This window comes from Hemicordylus capensis, chromosome 5 (assembly GCF_027244095.1).
Source record: "Hemicordylus capensis ecotype Gifberg chromosome 5, rHemCap1.1.pri, whole genome shotgun sequence".
In the NCBI taxonomy this organism is placed as follows: domain Eukaryota; kingdom Metazoa; phylum Chordata; class Lepidosauria; order Squamata; family Cordylidae; genus Hemicordylus; species Hemicordylus capensis.
This window is the reverse complement of record NC_069661.1, coordinates 192,765,514-192,773,937: the sequence shown is the minus strand read 5'-3', so window position 1 is coordinate 192,773,937 and position 8,424 is coordinate 192,765,514.

The following is an 8,424-nucleotide window of genomic DNA, read 5'->3' as shown; positions in this document are numbered from 1 at the left end:
CGTGTCTGCTGCTCGATTGCGGCCAGGAGAACAAGCTGGAGAGACGGCGAACAGGGCAAGTGGCTGAGGAGCCTTGGGGCTGGGCAGGGGGCAATGGGGAGTCACGTGAGGTGCCTCTGGGGGGCCCCTCCAGGCAGTGGGGCCCCCAGACAACTGTCTCCCCTTGCCCTATCGTTGTTACGCGCCTGGACATGGCTATACAAGCTAGGAAAATAACCTGTTACTGGGGACAAAGGTTGCCTTCCCTCCCAATTGTAATTTTCCTTCCTTTCCTTTACAAAACATGTATGTTATCATTTTATTTGAAGCACTGGGAGCCGAGTACCTCTTACTAATTTGTAAAGCTATCCAGTGCCAGCTGGCAGAGCCGGTGGAATGCAGCAATAAATAATTATCATTCTTTATATTAGAAAAAACTCATTCTCCAGACTTGTCCCCTAACCAAGAAATTCCTGAACACTTACTGGCATGCCAGAGACAAAGAGATTTGCAATACCAGATATCTGCTTGAGCAACTGCTGGGACAAGAAAAAAGAAATACTTATCAAGAACACAAACACCATGGCTCTTCTCTCACTGAAAGGACAAATCCGCAGGTCAGGTGAACAGGTGGTAGACACTACAGTGCTCAAACTGTGGATCAGAGACTGGCTTCCTCCTCACACCACCAGGACCATTGCTCAGAGGAGTGAACTACAGGCAATTCCAACAAGAAGATTAATTCAAGAGCCCATAATTCTCTCAGACTGGGAAGTCAAATGATACTAGAGGCTCAGTTCAGTGCTATGGATGCTATAAAGACTCAGATCTACTGCTTTCCCTCTGGGCAAGGTCAAAGAGAGAGGTTGCCAGATCCTCTCTCTGACTGTCATTTTATCACCAGCCTATATGACCGGCCTTCAGCCAGTCAGCCTGCTCTGTTACCTAAGGTACTCTTAGGTTTGAGCCTCTGACAATAGCATCAGTAGTCCACTTGCTGCCTGGTTGAAAGGTGTGCAGAAGAACACACTCCTCCTAATGATTATTGCTCAGATTTTGTAACTTGATGAGCAATTATTGATTGCCCTGTGAATATTAAAACCACACACAAACAGGAGTGAGGTTTAAACAGAAGTTGGCATTACTGAGAAATAGAAATATGTGCAGCTTAAAATGGGGCTCATGTTTTTTATTTGTAGTAAAATGATATAAGAAAAAAAATGGCTCAATTCAACATCACAGCACGATACATGGCTTTGTAAAGTGAACAGTTTTCAAGTCATTCTGGGACAACTATCAACCCCGACACTGATCTCTTCTTTTCAGACTGAACTACAATTTAAAGTCAAACTATGCTGTCACCTATCTGTGTGAACTTTGATGGGAGGAAAGCAATTCTTGTCAGAGCAGGGGATGAATTATGGCAAAGATTATGAGCAACCAACCACTACCATGTCCTCAAGTGAGCCTGAAGCTCTGTCATTGTCTAATGGAAGCTGCAGTCTGTTCCTCATGAGTCATCTGGGAGCTCTGACTAAAGAAAGATAAATACTCTTTTGCTTTAAAGTAAATTGATCTGCATGTGTTACATGAAAATAGAGAGAACAAAAATGGCAAAGATAGAAATCTAGGACTCTGAAGCAGAATTACTTAACAGTTTTTCACAAATATTTTCATCAGTGTTGGAAAAACACCTGCTCTTTCTATGACTTTTCAGTGCTCCATAAACAATTACTTGCCTATTCATTTGTAGCACTCCCTCTTGCTCTCACTCTCAATTGACTTCAGTTGTCACTTATGTCATTGTTCAGACAAATCTGATTGGCTACTTAGCATTATGATGCCATCATTTATCTATGTGAACCCCATTTGGCTGGTATCATCCATGTAACTAATTCAGGAAAGGGGGGAAATAGTTGCAAAACAGCTACTGTTAGAGCAACAAACGGGGGGCTGGGGAGGGGAATGGTGAACGTTCATACAATCTAGGTAATTTTTCAGGAGATATTTTTATTCCATTGAAATTGCTATTTCCAACTGGAAAATAAAAACTGGAGAATATTCAGCCCAGCCCTATTAAAATCTGACGGTTAAGAAGAGCAAAATGGGGAGGGGATAAAATCTAATTATTATAATCTAATAGTAATAAATAATTAGAAGAGGGACAAATAAACTGTTCTACTGAAACTGCACATTGATGAGAAGCTAATGGCACCAAGATCTGTAATTTCACATTCGTCATTGAAATGGTAGTGCTTAGGCAATTTAACTGAAAATGCTTTCTGTTAATTTTCTTTTTAAAAAAACAACAGAAATACAACTGCCTCCAAAGTCATGACTTGACAATGCCTGATATATAACTAAATAAAGTGGATAAAAGCTGCATTGGAAAACACCATAATAAAATTACTTTCAAGTCGTCTTCTTCTTTTTTTTAAAAGGAAGAAAGGCAGAAAAGATAAGGCTTAGCAAGCTGCAGTTTTGATAATATTCTGTTATCTATCTTCATATCCTGTTTTCTGAGGTAATGGAGGTCCTATAAATATTACATTCTTTTTCCAATAAAGGGAAAAGGCTAGAGTGGGAAATGGAATTAAATAATAAGAAGAAAGTGATCTTGTACCATACATCAGGATAATTGCATGTTTAAGTGTTGGGCACTGATAAATAGCACTGAACAGAATGTTGGATAAGAGTTCTGGCTGTGAAATTTGGTTTGTGCAGGTTTGTATGAGGAAGAAGTAGCCAGTCTGGGTCTACTTTGCACCTAACAACAAGCTTCTTAAAACATGACAAATTGACTCTGTGGTCCTTGGAAACCTATTGATTGATACAACAGTGCTAAGCAAACAACTAGCAGTTTTCTAGCAGTTGAGATTGGGAGCACATCAGTGCTATTCATATGTTAGAAGGTTGCCAGGAACAAAGATTTAAGACTACTGGGGATATATGCCAAACTTGGGAAAGTAGCTACATGTTTTCTGTTCTTACTCATTCTTCTCTGGGGTAGGGGAAAAGTCCACAGTTATGTTAGAATATAAAAATTAAAGTTGAAACTGAAGCTCTGGAACCATTCCTTGGCAGCACAAGATTGCATTATGCTCTCTGATGCCTAGAGCCTGGGCAACCCTTTTCTTGGCACTGATATTATCATTACTTCTCTACATTACCCTAAGGGACTGTGGTGTGAAATGAAGACATAACGGAGAATGAAATATCCTGACAAAACCATTGCTTCACTCATGTAGAGCTCCATGTGTGCCTTGGGACCCTCTTCCACAGAGCCTTGAATCAAGACCAAAGGGTCCCAAGAAACATGAATCTCATTGAAACATAAAGGGGGAAACAAGCTAACCAAGGCAGTTTTGTCACTGGCATAGGCACAGAGTGCTTTTCACCAATTCAGGCAAAGCTGCAGTTTAGGCAAAGCTGCACCAGCTGCAGTCCCTCCTGGACAGATATAGTCAGGGCTAGCCAAAAATTAACCCATGCCTGAGGCAGTGTGCCACATGCCACCACCACCCACCCCACTTGGTGGCATATAACACCTTGCCACATCAAATACCACTCTCGACTCACCTGGAGCTGCCACTCCTCCTCCTCCTCCTCCTGTGCTCCCTAGATTTGAAAAGAAAGAGGGGAACAGAGCAGAAAAGAAAGTGCGGAGGACAGGAGCAGTGGGCTAGAATGTCTGGGCATTCCCCTCTGCCTTCTTAAATCCAGGGAGCATGCGGGAAGGGGGGAGAGAAGAAGCAACTGAGGCAGGCAGCAGGTGTGAGTTGAGGTGGACAGCAGTGGCCCCTGCCCCCAATTAACCTACTGCCTGAAGCCTTAATCCACATGGCCAGGCCATCCCTTGATATAGTGTGGCCACAGTTACGATCTTGTAACCTCTGATTATATAAATCAGATTATTGCAATTTGTTGTATGTAGGGCTGCCTTTTTGGGCCAGTTTGGACCATACTTCACCTGACCACCTCTCCTTGTACATGCACTGTGGGTGCCCACATTCTTTCCCCCTTCTGGCATGCTAGAAGCATAGAAGCATGGTTCTTCTGAACTGTCCTTCTACACACACTACAAATGCTGTTTTAAAGTAATACTTGTGTCCACCACCTCAGCCCACCCTGATTAAGGAATGGTGCCCTAACACAGTGGGAAGGAGAATGGACATCACATTCAGGACACGCACATGACCTTACCACACACAAGGAGGGTCACTTGGATGAAGTATCAGTTGAATCAGCCTGAAAATTGTGACAACTTGGCAAAGAGGACTGCATGCAAGGTTCCACAGAACATGCATTATTCTTCAAGCACACCCACACAAAAGAAAAATGGGGCTGTGTCAGGATAGAGTTAGTACTCAGGATAGAGTAGTACTCTAAACAAACTAAGGAAGCCCCAACAGGAGGTTTCCCAGACTGGGGGCTCTACTGCAGGAAGAAGTGATGTAAGTTAGAACAAGAGTATATAAAGCATGTATAAGAGCGTACAAGCATAAACAAACATAAATCAAAGTAAATCCATATCTCAATGGAAATTAGAAAGACGTTCAAGAAGTGTAAGGATTGTGAAGAAAAATTGCCTTCAACAGATCGGCATGACTCCTGCTTGCTCTGTTTAGGCAAAGATCATAATAAAAGGACCTGCCAGATTTGCAAGCCCTTCTCTCACCAAATATTAAATAACTGAGCACTACAACTCAGGGCAGCTTTATACAGGCAAGCACTTCACCGCCCAACACTGATGCCGCAATCTCCACATTCATCACTGTCAATGTCAACTTCTGTGTCGACATGGACCAATCCATCAGTGTTGACCACAACCTCAAGATTGATAGCATCACAAGCCCTATCATGGGACCAACTTTTCCCCTTGACATCCATTATCAATTTGGACACAGACGAGGAAGTGATCCTTACTAGTTAAGACCTTCACTGAGTGGCAAGCTGTTCCTTACTATCTCTGCTGGATTCTTTGGGAAGCAGTCCCTTGGTTTTGACATTTAGAGGTTTTCTTAGCCAGAGTCTTGATAAGGAAGATATTGTGGAGGATATTATTCCCATTCTGAAAACTCCTTTGATGTCTCCAATGAAAGCTTATTCCCCAAGAGGCACTCAACCCTTTGATCATTCCTCTATGGCAAGGTATTTACAAAGAGCTTTTGCTCAGTGCTCACACCACTGTGATTGTTCTGGTTACTGGAGTTTCCATGCTTCTCTGTGGTATTCTCATCATTGTTCCTGCCATAGGAGACCAACCAGGATTCAAGAATATCATTGTACTCTGTCTCCAGGTCTACCATATGACTATGAAGACTACCGTTTGTAATAAAATAAAATAATTACATCATTATAAATGTTAAAGAACAATTCATTATATGTACAGGTGGACATTCTTTGCTGGGCTACCAGAAGAGACACAAACAGAGTGGGCCTTGATTGCTCTATAGTTGTCTACCCGCAGCCCTAGCTGGTGCAGTGGAAGGGGGAACATGATTTTCTCTGCTCTCAACTCCATTCAGATAAAGTTTTTAACTTCAGGAATCTGTCCCCTACATGACCCTGGGGGACAGATTCCTGAAGTTAAAAGCTCCATTCCCAGATTCTGGGAGCAGAATCTGATACAGACCAATTTAACTTGCTGTATAATGCATTCTGATTGCAGAAATCAAGCTAGCTTAGATTTTTGGGAATGTGTTTTGTGTACAGTCCTGCATACACAAATTGCATTATATAATATTCAAAGTAATAATCCTTAAGCCACTTCTAAAAGTTGGCTGCTGTCCTACAAAATATTTAGAAGCAACTGAAATGATTCAGTTAAACTTTTGGAGACCTGTTGGACATGTACATGCAGAGAAGAAAGTACACCAGGGATGACACATTACACAAAATAGCTCTTTATATATACATGCAGCCCACTGCAATAGATGATTACTCAGAAATAATTTTCACTTATTTCAATGGTACTTACAATGGCACACACACATACATTCTAAAAACTGGATTTCTTACCCCAGAGTAGACTTTCCAAAGCAATTTTGAGTGACTGATGGATTTAACTTTTAGTTGTCTGACAAACTGACATAAATGCTTGTTAGTGTCTTATTTTCCTTCTGCTGAATAGCTGCATGTTTCATTGGCTGTAGGATGTATTCCACTGTGAATAAACTAAGGCTATGTGAGTGCCTTCGTGTCCTAGAAGCATGCCATGTCATCAAAACAGCAGTTAGTACTAGAGTAATACCAGTAGTGGTTCCTTTTATCTATAATCAAGCCAATTATCTTTAACAGGTCTAAATAGGGAAGTCTCTTACCTACAAATTGCTTAATTATGTTTTAGAAGCTAGTATGGAAGAACTGTATATAACTTTCTTTTTCCACTGGGCAATTCAAGTAACACTAGTCATCAGACTGTGCCTGAGCCAGCTTACACATTGCATTTTGCACAGAGCACAATGAATGCAAATGCTTTTCATGTTGCATTTTGTATATAACTACCTCAGTTCCACATGGTTATACTATCATGTGGCAGGATGGGACTCTTGTTTTGGAAGGGAAATATGCTTCAGCTGCTTGTCAGGCCAGCTGACCCCCGTGAAGATGTAACTTGCTACTACTAGTAGCTCTTGCTTCTGCTATGTGGTCGTTTTTGCTTCAGATGTAAGTGGCTGGGTGAAGACAGTGCTCATGTCTTAAATGCAGTGCTCTCCTAGCAAGTATGCTCGATGGGGCTTCTTGGTCCCCAGCTGGTATGTATCTCCAACACAGACAGCTAGCCATGACTATAGACACTGCAGGGCATCCTTTCCTCTTCTACCAAGTTTTTCCTTTTGTCACATACAGTACTTCAAACATCCACAGATGTCAAGTATAAAGTGGCTTGAGGTATTCAGGCTTTAGGGGCTCTCACTTCCTGAAGAATAAGAAGATATGGTCCTCATGTTGTCTTGTAGGCTGATCCTCTAAATTTATCGCTGCTTAGTTGTTGAAAGAGGGGAGAAAGCTGATGAGCTGGCCTGATGCCATTTAACCAGATCAGTCAACAAGCCATCCATTTTAGGAGTATCAAGCATGGTTGTTAAAGGACAAGAATCCCAGCCAGAAATATGTGGAAGTTATGTGCTCATGGCTGGAGTAAAATCCCAGGATAAAAATAGCCTCCAGTTAGTAGTTTGTTTGGGCATGCCAGGATAGACGGAAGTTTTTAGTTCCATAGAGTTACTTTCACCTCCTGTTGGCTGGTCCTGCCTGAGCTTCACTACAAGAGCCCTGCTGGATCAGGCCACAGATCCATTAAGTCCAGCATCCTGTTTCCAAAAGTGACCAGCTAAATGCCTTCAGGAAAGCTATAAGAAGGGCAGGAAGGCAACAGTGCTCTCACATTTCATATCCTTAGCATCATCTGAAATATACCACCTAGAGATACATATATCTGAAACACCACCTAGAGAAACAGATATCAGGTGGTATGTAAATATGCTTGATTGATTGATAAAATAAAATATACTGCCTCAGAATATAGAGGTTTATTTCAAGATCACAGCGAATAGCTTTTGAAGGGCATTGTGGCGTAATGAGAGTTGTGCTCCAGCACCATTTGGGGACTCAAGTTTGGGAATTGCTGGCTCACCTTTTTGAAAGGCATCTAAATTAGTGACCACCACTTCTTCGGGCAATTAATTCTATAACCTAACTAAGTATTGTGTGAAACAATACCCCTTTCTTTTATCCTGAATCTGTTGCCAATTATAATTGTACTGGGTAGGTCTGAACTCTAGTTATTATGAGAGAAACAAACAAACCACTATCTACTCCTTTCATAGTTTTATACACTTTTATCATGGCCCTCCTTCATTGTCTTTTTCTAAACTAAAAAAATCTCTCCAATCCTTTAGCCTTTCCTCATAGGATAAGTTGGCTTAACCAGAAGCTTTGAAGTGTCATAGCCAGAACAGGCCCTGAATAGCAATAGCAGCAATAGCAATAGCACTTACATTTATATACCGCTCTATAGCTGGAAGCTCTCTAAGCAGTTTACAATGATTTAGCATATTGCCCCCAACATTCTGGGTACTCATTTTACCGACCTCGGAAGGATGGAAGGCTGAGTCAACCTTGAGCCCTTGGTCAGGATCGAACTTGTAACCTTCTGGTTACAGGGCGGCAGTTTTATCACTGCGCCACCAGGGACTCCTGACGTTTCACACAGCCCTAATATTCAGGTTCAGATCTCATTTCACCTGTAGTACTCAAGGGGGTTTCACACCTTGCCAGATTCTGACAGGGAACTTTCCGTCTTCAGGAGTAGCTTGTAACACAGGATAATCCTACAAGTGTGTCAATTGTTATGTATGCATAACATTCTGGAAAGTCATGATTGCTGCATGTTCTTATGCTAGAAAGCAGTCAGTTTATCTGTATAACATTGTATCTAAG